Source organism: Bos mutus, chromosome 4 (assembly GCF_027580195.1).
Source record: "Bos mutus isolate GX-2022 chromosome 4, NWIPB_WYAK_1.1, whole genome shotgun sequence".
Lineage (NCBI taxonomy): Eukaryota > Metazoa > Chordata > Mammalia > Artiodactyla > Bovidae > Bos > Bos mutus.
In genome coordinates, this window is record NC_091620.1 from 97,432,201 (window position 1) to 97,443,793 (window position 11,593).

At 38.7% G+C, this 11,593-nt stretch overlaps 1 pseudogene; it reads right to left on the minus strand.

Moving 5' to 3' along the window:
- Positions 1-651: 651 nt before the first annotated feature.
- Positions 652-1,424, minus strand: LOC102274091 (small ribosomal subunit protein eS4, X isoform-like; annotated as a pseudogene).
- Between the last annotated feature and the right edge of the window lie 10,169 nt (positions 1,425-11,593).

The window sequence follows — 11,593 nt, forward strand, 5'->3', positions numbered from 1 at the left end:
TTTTGTTGCCCTGTGTTCAATCAGGGACAAGTAGCTAAGAGAATACCATTCTGATCTCTCCCAAGACAAAGTAGCCTTGGATCTGCACAGTTTCCTAGTCTATTGGTGATTTCTGTGATTTTATTTTTACACCTAGCTTCCTAGGAGCAGCCCCAGGTAAGAGGAGCTTATTGTTCAATATATATTTGATCAGAGTTTATGTTTAAGGCCCTTATTGTAGTAAGGGTTCTGCCCTGTACTGATGAATCTTGTGTAGCTTAGGGAAATACCTGCTCCGATTGCTACTGAATGGGTATAGCCCAGTGCATGTGACAACCTTCCTGACTTCCAGAACTGACTAAGGTCCCAGTAGGGCTCTTCTTGGTTATCTTTTTCTCTCATTCCATTAAACTTCTGGTTGCTCTTTTTTTATGTATAAAATAATTATTTACTTGCTTTTCCTTCTTGCCAAGGTTTGATATGTTCTCCTACCATCACTGAAGTCTAGCCTATAGGAGACATCATATCCCAGCATGCCAAGCCTGCCTGAAAATTCAAAGCAAGCAAACAAACCAAAAACCCAAACCACAGCAAACACCAAAGATGCTATTAATCACTTGGTATTATCTGTAATTACAAAGATTTTTCCAATCACATCACATAGAGATCATTTTATCCACTGCTCTGTTTGGCTGCCAATCTCTTATCTCAGCAATGGTAAGGTGAATACCCTTTCCACAGGGAAGAGAGATCCATGGTTTGTTGCCTTTGCCAATAATTAAAATGTTTGAGAGCCGTGTGGCAAAGCTGTTGCTGTTACATGAACCACATCAAAAGAACCTGGATGTCTCTCCTGGTTTGTAATCACATCAATTCTTCCCAGATTAGCACCTCCAGTCACCATGCACAGGTTATCAGTGTCAAATTTGATGAAATCAGTAATCTTGCCAGTCTCCAAGTCAATCTGAATGGTATTATTCACCTTGATGAGGGGATCAGGGTAACAAATGGTACGAGCATCATGGGTTACCAGATGAGGGATTCCTTTTGTCCCCACAAATATCTTTCACTTTGCACAGTTTATACTTGGCCTCCTCAGGTGCAATACAATGAACAGCAAAGCGACCCTTGGTGTCATAGGTCAAACAAAAATTCTCTCCAGTCCTATCAATGCTGATGACATCCATAAAACCAGCAGGGTAGGTTATATCTGTGCGGACTTTGCCATCGATCTTAATGAAATGCTGCATGCAAATCTTCTTTACTTCATCTCCAGTTAGGGCATATTTAAGTCTATCCCTTAGGAAAATGATTAGGGGGAGACATTCCCTTAGCTTGTGGGGGCCGGTAGATGGATGAGGGGCAAACACACCAGTCAGTTTATTTGGCATCCAATGTTTTGGAGCTGCTACACATTTCAGATGCTTCTTGGGACCCCGAGCCATGGCTGCGCTAGGCACGAAAAGAGCTGGTTGCTCTTTCTTAGTTGCCCTCAACAAGAGGTCCACATTTTAAAATCACCCTTAGGTACAGACTTCTCCATGATGTGTTCTAAATAAAGCCAGTTTCCTTAGGCAGAACTGCAAAGCTCATTGTCTTTATGGGCTGCGTTTCTTCCTGGGCTGAACCTTTGTACCATTTCAGCAGAGCTTTGGGTAAGGACCTGCTTTTCCAAGACTGACAACTTGGTGTATGCGTGGCCACAAGGGGGAACGCAGGGTGGCTTTCCTTTGTTTTCTTGGGTTGTTCGTCCTGACATGGACCCCTGCCTTATAAAATTGGGTCCTAACCTACAGCATTTGAGGTTGAATTCCTGCTTTATGACCAAGGATTGGATAGGGAAAGAAAGACCTATTTCTCTCAGCCACATCTGCAGTGGGTAGGCATTCTGCAACACTGGGCTGGGACCAGGGTAAGAAATGAAACTGTAGCCTCAGACCGGAAGCTCAGGCAAGAGGGAACCCATCTCTTCTGACTGCAGTACACAGGGAAGAGCACCTGGAATAGAGCTTCTGTAACACGGAGCTAGGGTAGGGTTAAGGGAGCAGGTTATGACTCAACTGCCACAAATTCAAACTATTCCTCCTGAGATTTAGTACATTTTTTTTCTTTTTTTTTTTTTTTTTTTTTTTTTGAATGGACATTTCTTCATTCACTCTCTGCCCTTAGGACAATATCCAGAGACTTAAAATTACTTTTACTTACAATCAGTAAGTGATTTTTATCAGTGAAAATGGTGTTTTGCTGGGAAGAGGGTTTATTAAGTACCTTACTCTGCCGTCTGTAAGTCCCACCTGCCTCACATTCTATCAGTTCAGTTCACTCAGTCGTGTCCCAATCTTTGTGACCTCATGAATTGCAGCACGCCAGGCCTCCCTGTCCATCACCAACTCACGGAGTTCACTCAAACTCATGTCCATCGAGTCAGTGATGCCATCCAGCCATCTCGTCCTCTGTTGTCCCCTTCTCCTCCTGCCCCCAATTCCTCCCTGCATCAGAGTCTTTTCTAATGCGTCAACTCTTTGCATGAGGTGACCAAAGTACTGGAGTTTCAGCTTCAGCACTAGTCCTTCCAATGAACACCCAGGACTGGTCTCCTTTAGGATGGACTGGTTGGATCTCCTTGCAGTCCAAGGGACTCTCAAGAGTCTTCTCCAACACCACAGTTTAAAAGGAGTAAAAAAATAAATAAATAAATAAAAGGATCAATTCTTCAGTGCTCAGCTTTCTTCACAGTCCAACTCTCACATCCACACATGACCACTGGAAAAACCATAGCCTTGACTAGACGGAGCTTTGTTGGCAAAGTAATATCTCTCCTTTTCAATATGCTATCTAGGTTGGTCATAACTTTCCTTCCAAGGAGTAAGCATCTTTTAATTTCACAGCTGCAATCCCCATCTGCACTGATTTTAGAGCCCCCAAAAATAAAGTCTGACACTGTTTGCACTGTTTCCCCATCTATTTGCCATGAAGTGATGGGACCAGATGCCATGATCTTCGTTTTCTGAATGTTGAGCTTTAAGCCAACTTTTTCACTCTCCTCTTTCACTTTATCAAGAGGTCTTTTAGTCACTGAATGTTATATCAAATATTACCCTAAATATATAAAAATAATTACACTTAAGCAATATGGTTATCAAGAACTACTTCTAACCAACAAAGGCAGGTTGGTATTTCTCATTATTTATTCTACCAAATATTTACTCCTAGATTCCTATGAAAATTGATATTCACTGGCAACACTTATATTTCCACTTTATCTAATTACATCATGTCTCATCAGCTGTGGTTGATAAGGCTTTACTTCCAATAGTGACTTTTTCATATATTCCTCTATGATTTTAATTACTTTGAAATGAATTTTGTGCTTTAAAAAATGCTATTAATATGCTAGTAATGACTGTATATGGTAGTAAAGTATGTTTTTTCCATTTTGTAAGTTTATGTAGAAATATTCTATAATGTATGAATATTTACTGGCACATATAAACACAAGTAACCAGTAATACTAACAGCAAAATATCAAATATTTATGAACTACATACTAAAAAATAAAATATGCTTTGCAAACATCCCTTAGAAATGAGAAGAACTGTAATGAAGTTTATCTGGTTTGCTTACATGAGACTTTAATTCAAGTCTTGGTATACTTTTTAAATCAGCACTGTTCAGTGGAAATTTAACAAGCTATATGAATAAATTCTAATTGTCTGGTAGCCACATCAAAGAAGGCTTTTAAAAAAGTAAAATTAGTCATTGTCTTTTGCATTATTTTGAATCATCAAGAATTTTTATACAAAAATTCATTATTTACGAGATCAGATCCTGTTACAAGTCATTTAAAAGTTTGTTATGCACTGGATTTTTCATTTCAGCTGATGTGTTTTGTTTATTCTTTCTTAAATTTTGACTTCACACTGCTAATGTGATTGATTTTTTTGTTGAGTAAATATCAAATTTACCATCAATTTGTTCAAATCATCCATTTTATTTTTTTTAATTTTACACAACAATGAAATAGCTTTTTGGTTCTGCTCTGTCCTAGTGACTTGCAATTGCTGTTCACCATGCAATTTATGACCTCTTTTTTTTTTTGCTTTACTAGTTTTAACATCTCCACTCAATGCTACATCCACAGTAAGCCTTCATTTCAAATCTGAAAATGAGTCCATACTTATTTTTAGGTAAAATAACAATTACAATTAAAATAATAATTAGTATTTCCTTTTAATTACCAATTATTAATTACCTAGGTATAAGGAAATGGCAACCCACTCCAGTGTTCTTGCCTGGAGAATCCCAGGGACGGGGAAGCCTGGTGGGCTGCCATCTATAGGGTCACACAGAGTCAGACATGACTGAAGCGACTTAGCAGCAGCAGCAGCAATGCATAAAATCTCAGGTAAACATGTCATAATTTTACATGGGTGTATAGAAAAAAGTCACATCAAATTGAGTCAATCCATGGACAGTAAGTACATGCACACACCTGATCTGCACATGATAAATAACAACTGATACAATGCAACAGTTAAAGCGAAATGTCATTCTACCAAGACAATGAAGTTGTGCTTCATAGAAAAGTATTCTACACTACTTCCGTTCTGAAATTTAAACTTCAGTAACTTAAAATTATAAATTTAAAATTTAGTTCCTCATCACAGTGGTTAATAGTTGCTACAGTTCTATCTAAATGTTCACCAGATCTTACTCGTTAAAAATAGTTAACTATTAGACTGAGATATTCCTAGGATTCCTTAGGTTATCACTCTGTGCTAGTTCTCAGGGATTTTGTCTATCCACAGAGAGCTTGCTATTAGATCTAGCAACAGCTAAAATCCTGGGGCAAGCAGACAGATTTGGGAGCTTGCAGGAGAATTTGGGAAGCCAGGCATATTAAGCTACTGATGTACCACGTAATGTGGTCAGGGACAGTAGTCAGGAAGGTGAACAAGCAACATTGAGGAAAAGCTGGAACATGCCACCACGTCTATGTTTCTGACCACACCTCACACCAGCCATCATAGAACAGCAGCCACTACTGGATTTTCATCTTCCATACACCTTTCTCTCTGGTCGATTCTAAACCAAAGCCACAGAAGGAAGGGGGTTTGGAGAAAATTAATTCCAGCTTAACCAAGTGTACCCAGTATAAACTACCATAGACTCTGAGTTCAAGAGTCTCCCCTAAAATATAGAAAACACTATGGTATTTATTCTGCTTCATTGTTGGAAAAGACAAAATTGCAGTGTCAACCATGGTGTCAACAGAAGTATAGCTAAGGGTTTAATTCATGGTCTCTTACTTGAAAAAGATTAAAACTTAATGTTTCTTCCCAGTTAAAAAATAATTTTAGTCATAATTTGCCCATCTTCAAGAATATTCTGCCTAAAAGACAGATAAATCAGGGAAGAAATCTAAAATCGTCCCTAGGTCGGGTTACTACTGTTGAAAGAAGAACAAGGTTGCCTGTCATGGACGATAACTCCTAACCATTGCAACACAAATATTACCTTCTCAGGACAAATACAAGTCATGTATCTAGTAGTACAAAAATGCTAACGTAGGTCTAAAAAATCTATGTAAACATGATCTCTAAAATGAGATTATCTGTAACAAGCAGTACATACTTCTCCAGAGAGGCACCTGATCTATAATTGACACACTTCTCAGAACAAGATAAGTACATTATCTAAGACCAGACTTATTAGCAATTATCAAAGAGATCAAACCAGTCAATCCTAAAGGAAATCAATCCTGAATATCCACTGGAAGGACTGATGATGAAGCTGAAGCTCCAATACTTTGGCCACTTGATGCAAAGACACACTGGAAAAAGAGTTGGTGGGAAAGATTAAGGGCAAAAGGAGGAGGCGACAGAGGATGAGATGGTTAGACAGAATCACCAACTCAACGGACATGAATTTGAGCAAACTTTGGAAGATAGTGAAGGACAATGAAGCCTGACATGCTGCAGTTCATGGGTCACAAAGAGTTGGACACAACTTAGCAACTGAAGAACAATTAGCATGTGTTTTTGCAGGAATGCTATTTCAGGGAAATAAAGCTGAAAGCTACCTTCACCCTCAGAAAGAATGATACCCCAGGCTATTTTAGTTTTCTACCTTCAGAAATTTCTATTTAACCCCAAGGTTAAAATTTTAAAAGCTGCTGTGGATCTTTTAAACATAAATGGTCAGGAATTAGAAAAACTAATACATGGTTTCAGAGGAGTAAAATCTTTGTTTCTATTTTCTTCTTTGTTTGGGGGAACAGTAAATACATAAAAGATTGTTTGGACTACACATGCCAGGTGGGTAAAAAATCGTCTTTGGGTGAAAATTCTTCTGCCCAAAATATACTCCTATTCATGAACTAACATAATATGTCTAAATGGGAAAGAAGGACTTTTGCTACTTTGCAGTTTTTGGTTTTTTGGTTTTTTTTTTTGCTTTAATATTATAAATTCAGTGGTTTTGTCAGAGGAAAATAATGACTCCCACCAGAAAAACTTCTCCAATGGGCCAGTGTCAAGGAAGGGGGAAGGGAAATGTGGACAGATTGAGAGGTGCATGATCATCTCACACCACCTAGATTACTTTACCTGTATCTACTATTCATCTCTCCATGCCCTCTGCCAAAATGGTCATCACAATGGACGTCCTGGTATTCCAAGAGCAACTCTGCTGCTGCTGCTGCTGCTAAGTTGCTTCAGTCGTGTCCGACTCTGTGTGACTCTGGGAACACCAAAAGAAGATTCCACTTGGGAGCAAAAGCTACTAGGACTTTTCACTGGTGAAACACTGAGAAATGTCATTCTTTGACATAGAAAGTCTCAGTGGAAAGATAAATCATATTCTCAACCTTCTTGGGAAGCAAGTAGGAATGAGAAACCAATCAGCAGCAAGCATGAGCCATTAATTATGGAGAAGGAAAGATGACTCCGAGAATGAAGCCAAGAGTGCAGAGGAAAAGCCTCAGAAATCCATTTCCAAGGAAGCAGAATTGAATGCTAGCTGAAAGTGTTAGCATTCATGCCTAACTAGATTTCAATTAGATTTCAGGATTTCTTGGCACAAGTGGCTTCCATGTGCCTCTCACCACCTTCCCCACACCATTTTGAAAATGAATGTCTATTGTGGTTATTCTATCCCACCACTGGATGTGGGGTATTTTGAAGGACAACTAATTTGTCTCTTTAGTTCACAGGACTTCAGATTGAAAGGAACCACACTTGCCTCATCCTGATTTAAATATCAAGATTCTGACCTCAAGCCTGAGTCTAAACTAATAATGAGGTGAAACTTTGGGGATTTGGGGGAAGGAGGAAGTTTATTCCCTAGTTGATGTTAATTCGACAAGGAGACCATTAGACTGAGGTGACTCTAATGCCTTTGGCAGCCTACATAAGCAAACCAAAACCTCAGCCTATAAATCCCACTAGGTTAAGTCATGGAAATCAAGGACAATCAATCACCAACAGACAACTAGTCTTTTCCAAATAAGAGAAACACTTAAACTACAGTCCCTCAAATAATGTCCTTGGTTTGTTTTTTCACGTGTTACATAGAAGCCTTTCTCCTAACTTCTGCCAGTGAGCACTTCAACTACTTTCTGTTTGGCACTGCCCAATTCAAATAGATTTTTGCTCAGATAAACCCTTAAGGTTTTTAATATGTTTCAGTTTATATTTTAATATTGGTGAGATTATAATTATTATGGGTTTACTATGGCTATATTGGATGAAGAGAGGGCAACTAGAAGATCGTTGCACCTCTAAGTATTTTTAAAATATATATTATTCTCTATATTAGGAAATGTCAGTTGAATTAGATAGAAGTAGATAGAGTCAAATGATACATAAGAGAAAAAAAAAACTTTAAGTTTTGAAGACTGCTTGGAGGTAAGTGTTGAAAGAAAACTAGTATTTTAGGATGACTCTATTTTAAAGTCTATACCTTGCAAAAACTAAGTGGATAGTGATGCCATTCACTGAGATAAGGAAGGAAGAAGAAAATCGTGGTGAAACATGCAAGATCAATTTTAGATATTGAGTTTAAGGTGCTTATGAAACATCCAAGCAAAGATATTCAGGACACAATTACATACTGTTGGAATACAAGGCACAGACTAAGATAGAGTTACTTATGCTAAGCCTTCATCACCAAACCAAGACTGATTTACAGTTTTGGCTTTCCTAGAAATGGAATCTCAAATAAACCAATCAATTAGGAGTCTCCCCATCAGAAATAGTGAGGTAGTCTACATAATAATCCCCTGCTGCTGCTGCTGCTGCTGCTAAGTCGCTTCAGTCATGTCCGACTCTGTGCAACCCCATAGACAGCAGCCCACCAGGCTCCCCTGTCCCTGGGATTCTCCAGGCAATAACACTGGAGTGGGTTGCCATTTCCTTCTCCAATGAATGAAAGTGAAAAGTGAAATTGAAGTCGCTTAGTCATGTCCGACTCTTTGCAACCCCATGGACTGCAGCCTACCAGGCTCCTCCATCCAATGGGATTTTCCAGGCAAGAGTACTGGAGTGGGGATAATCCCCTACCATCCCCTAAGGAAAGTAACTGCACAAGAACCAATTCATTTTTGTCTAGAATCAGCTTTATTGTTCCCTCTCCACTTTGCCTATAAAAGTCTTTCATTTTGTACAGTTTCTCAGAATTCCTTTGCTAGGTAGGATGCTGCCTGATTCTAATCAATTTTCACTCAGACTTTTAAAAGTTTTAATATATTTCACCTTATCTTTTAATACTGGATAAAATAATTGGATAAAGCTCAGGAGAGATGTGGGCTACACATCAGTTCAGTTCAGTCGCTCAGTCGTGTCTGACTCTTTGTGACCCCATGGACTGCAGCACGCCAGGCTTCCCTGTCCATCACCAACTCCCAGAGCTTACTCAAACTCATGTCCATCAAGTCGGTGATGCCATCCAACCATCTCATCCTCTGTATCCCCTTCTCATCCTGCCTTCAATCTTTCTCAGCATCAGGGTCTTTTCCAATGAGTCAGTTCTTCATATCAGGTGGCCAAAGTATTGGAGTTTCAGCTTCAGTCCTTCCAATGACTATTTAGGACTGATTTCCTTAAGGATGGACTGGTTGGATCTCCTTGCAGTCCAAGGGACTCTCAAGAGTCTTTTCCAACACCACAGTTCAAAAGCATCAATTCTTCAGTGGTTAGCTTTCTTTATAGTTCAACTTTCACTTCCATACACGACTACTGCAAAAACAATAGCTTTGACTAGATGGACCTTCGTTAGCAAAGTAATGTCTCTGCTTTTTAATATGTTGTCTAGGTTGGTAACAGCTTTTCTTCCAAGGAATAAGCATATTTTAATTTCATGGCTGCAGTCACCATCTGCAGTGACTTTGGAGCCCAAGAAAATAAATTTTCTCAGTTTCCATTACTTCCCCATCTATTAGCCATGAAGTGATGGGACCAGATGCCATGATCTTAGTTTTCTGAATGTTGAGTTTTAAGCCAACTTTTTCACTCTCTTCTTTCACTTTCATCAAGAGGCTCTATAGTTCTTCTTCACCTTCTGCCATAAGGGTGGTGTCATCTGCATATCTGAGGTTATTGATATTCTCCCGGCAATCTTGATTCCAGCTTGTGCTTCATCCAGCCCTGCATTTCACATATGTACTCTGCATATAAGTTAAATAAGCAGGGTGACAATATACAGCCTTGATGTACTCTTTCCCAATTTGGAACCAGTCTGTTGTTCCATGTCCAGTTCTAACTGTTGCTTCTTGACCTGCATACAGATTTCTCAGGAGGCAGGTCAGGTGGTCTGGTATTCCCATCTCTTTCAGAATTTTCCACAGTTTGTTGTGATCCACATAGTCAAAGGCTTTGATATAGTCAATAAAGCAGTAGTAGATATTTTTCTGGAACTCTTTTGCTTTTTCAATGATCTAGTGGATGTTGGCAATTTGATCTCTGGTTCCTCTGCCTTTTCTAGATCCAGCTTGAATATGTGGAAGTTCACGGTTCACATGCTGCTGAAGCCTGATTTGGAGAATTTGAGCATTACTTTCCTAGCATGTGAGATGAGTGCAATTGTGTGGTAGTTTGAACATCCTTTGGCATTGCCTTTTTTGGGGATTGGAATGAAAATTACCTTTTCCATTCCTGTGGCCACTGCTGAGTTTTCTAAATTTGCTGGCATATTGAATCCATATTGGGCTACAGATACAGATTTTTAATTTTAATTGAAATCCTATGTATAATTTCTGTATCATGGTAATTATTCATAAAGCCTAGAGGGAGCATGCAGCATAAGCAAATCAAGCCTAAGCCTAGAGGGAGCATGCAGCATAAGTGAATCAAGCCTAAAGTGAACACTATTTCATACTAGAACTTAAGAGTAAGGAAGAAAAAGAAAAGAAAACAGAAACAAGGAGTCAAAGAACAGGAAATTCATAGTACTCTGACATCATGGAAGACAAAAATGTTTTATGAAAGTGAAAGGCCCAGGTAAAAGGGAAGACATAGAATCAAAGCGATGGTAGAGGGAACAACATTAAATAGGAGAATAAGTTATCCATGGAAATAAGAGAACAGAATGGGAGAGGTACAGAAAATTTACCTACTACTTTCTACTTTGTCTATGACACAAAAGTCAGTGTTGTGTTTTGACAATGAAAAGAATGGGCAAGGGCAGGGATGAGGAAAGAAGAGATAATTTGACAGAGAGAACTAGAAATAGGGAACCAATCAGAAAACAGAAAAGGCTAGTCTGAGAGCATTTGAGAATCATGTTTGGAGGCCATAAATATACAGTTCCACCCTTCCACTGTGGAGCGTAAGAAGTGCTGATTACAATTAGTAATAGGCAGGTCACTGTAAATTTGCAAGGGCCAGTTCTGCAGATTAGTGAGAGCAGATCCCACGCTTACGAGAATGTGCTCTGGAAACTACATTTTAGGCTTCATAATCCAGTTCTAAACTGTCCACTTTTGTGACCTCAAGCAAGAATTTTTAACCTAATGTTCCTTTAGTTTCTTCATACATATGATGAAGATAAAACAATATCCACTTTGGAGCTGTCAGTAGTAAAGTAACAAGTACATGTAAAGAAATTCAATAGGGTTGGGCATCCATTAAGAATTCAAAAATGTTGACTATTTATAGTAATATTGTTATTCCATTTAATATTAGTTTCAGTTTGGAATTGGTATTATTAATATAGTCTGTGTGAAAAGAGAGTGTTTAATAAGCTATGAAATCCAACCTCAGAAAGATGGGAGGTTACCAGGACAAGCAGCTGATGCTCTGAGGCAAAGGAGAGGTTTGGTGCAAAGGGGGATCAATCCTGAATCTCAAAATTACATTAGGTTTGAATAACTGGCTAAATAAGCTTGATGAAAGACAGAAGTTACAGACAGAGAGCTACTTATTCAAATTAATTATTTAAAAAATAAAGAATTTCCAAGTGTTGGTTATGTCCAAGGCATGGTCTTGGGAGTGAGTAGCTGAAGGGAAGAATATTGGAAGTAAAGATGTAAGTATTGGATGCGATATCTACATGAATCTGTGCTCACCAAGGAGTATATTGGGACCTGTATATATAAACAATTGAAGGAGAGAATGCA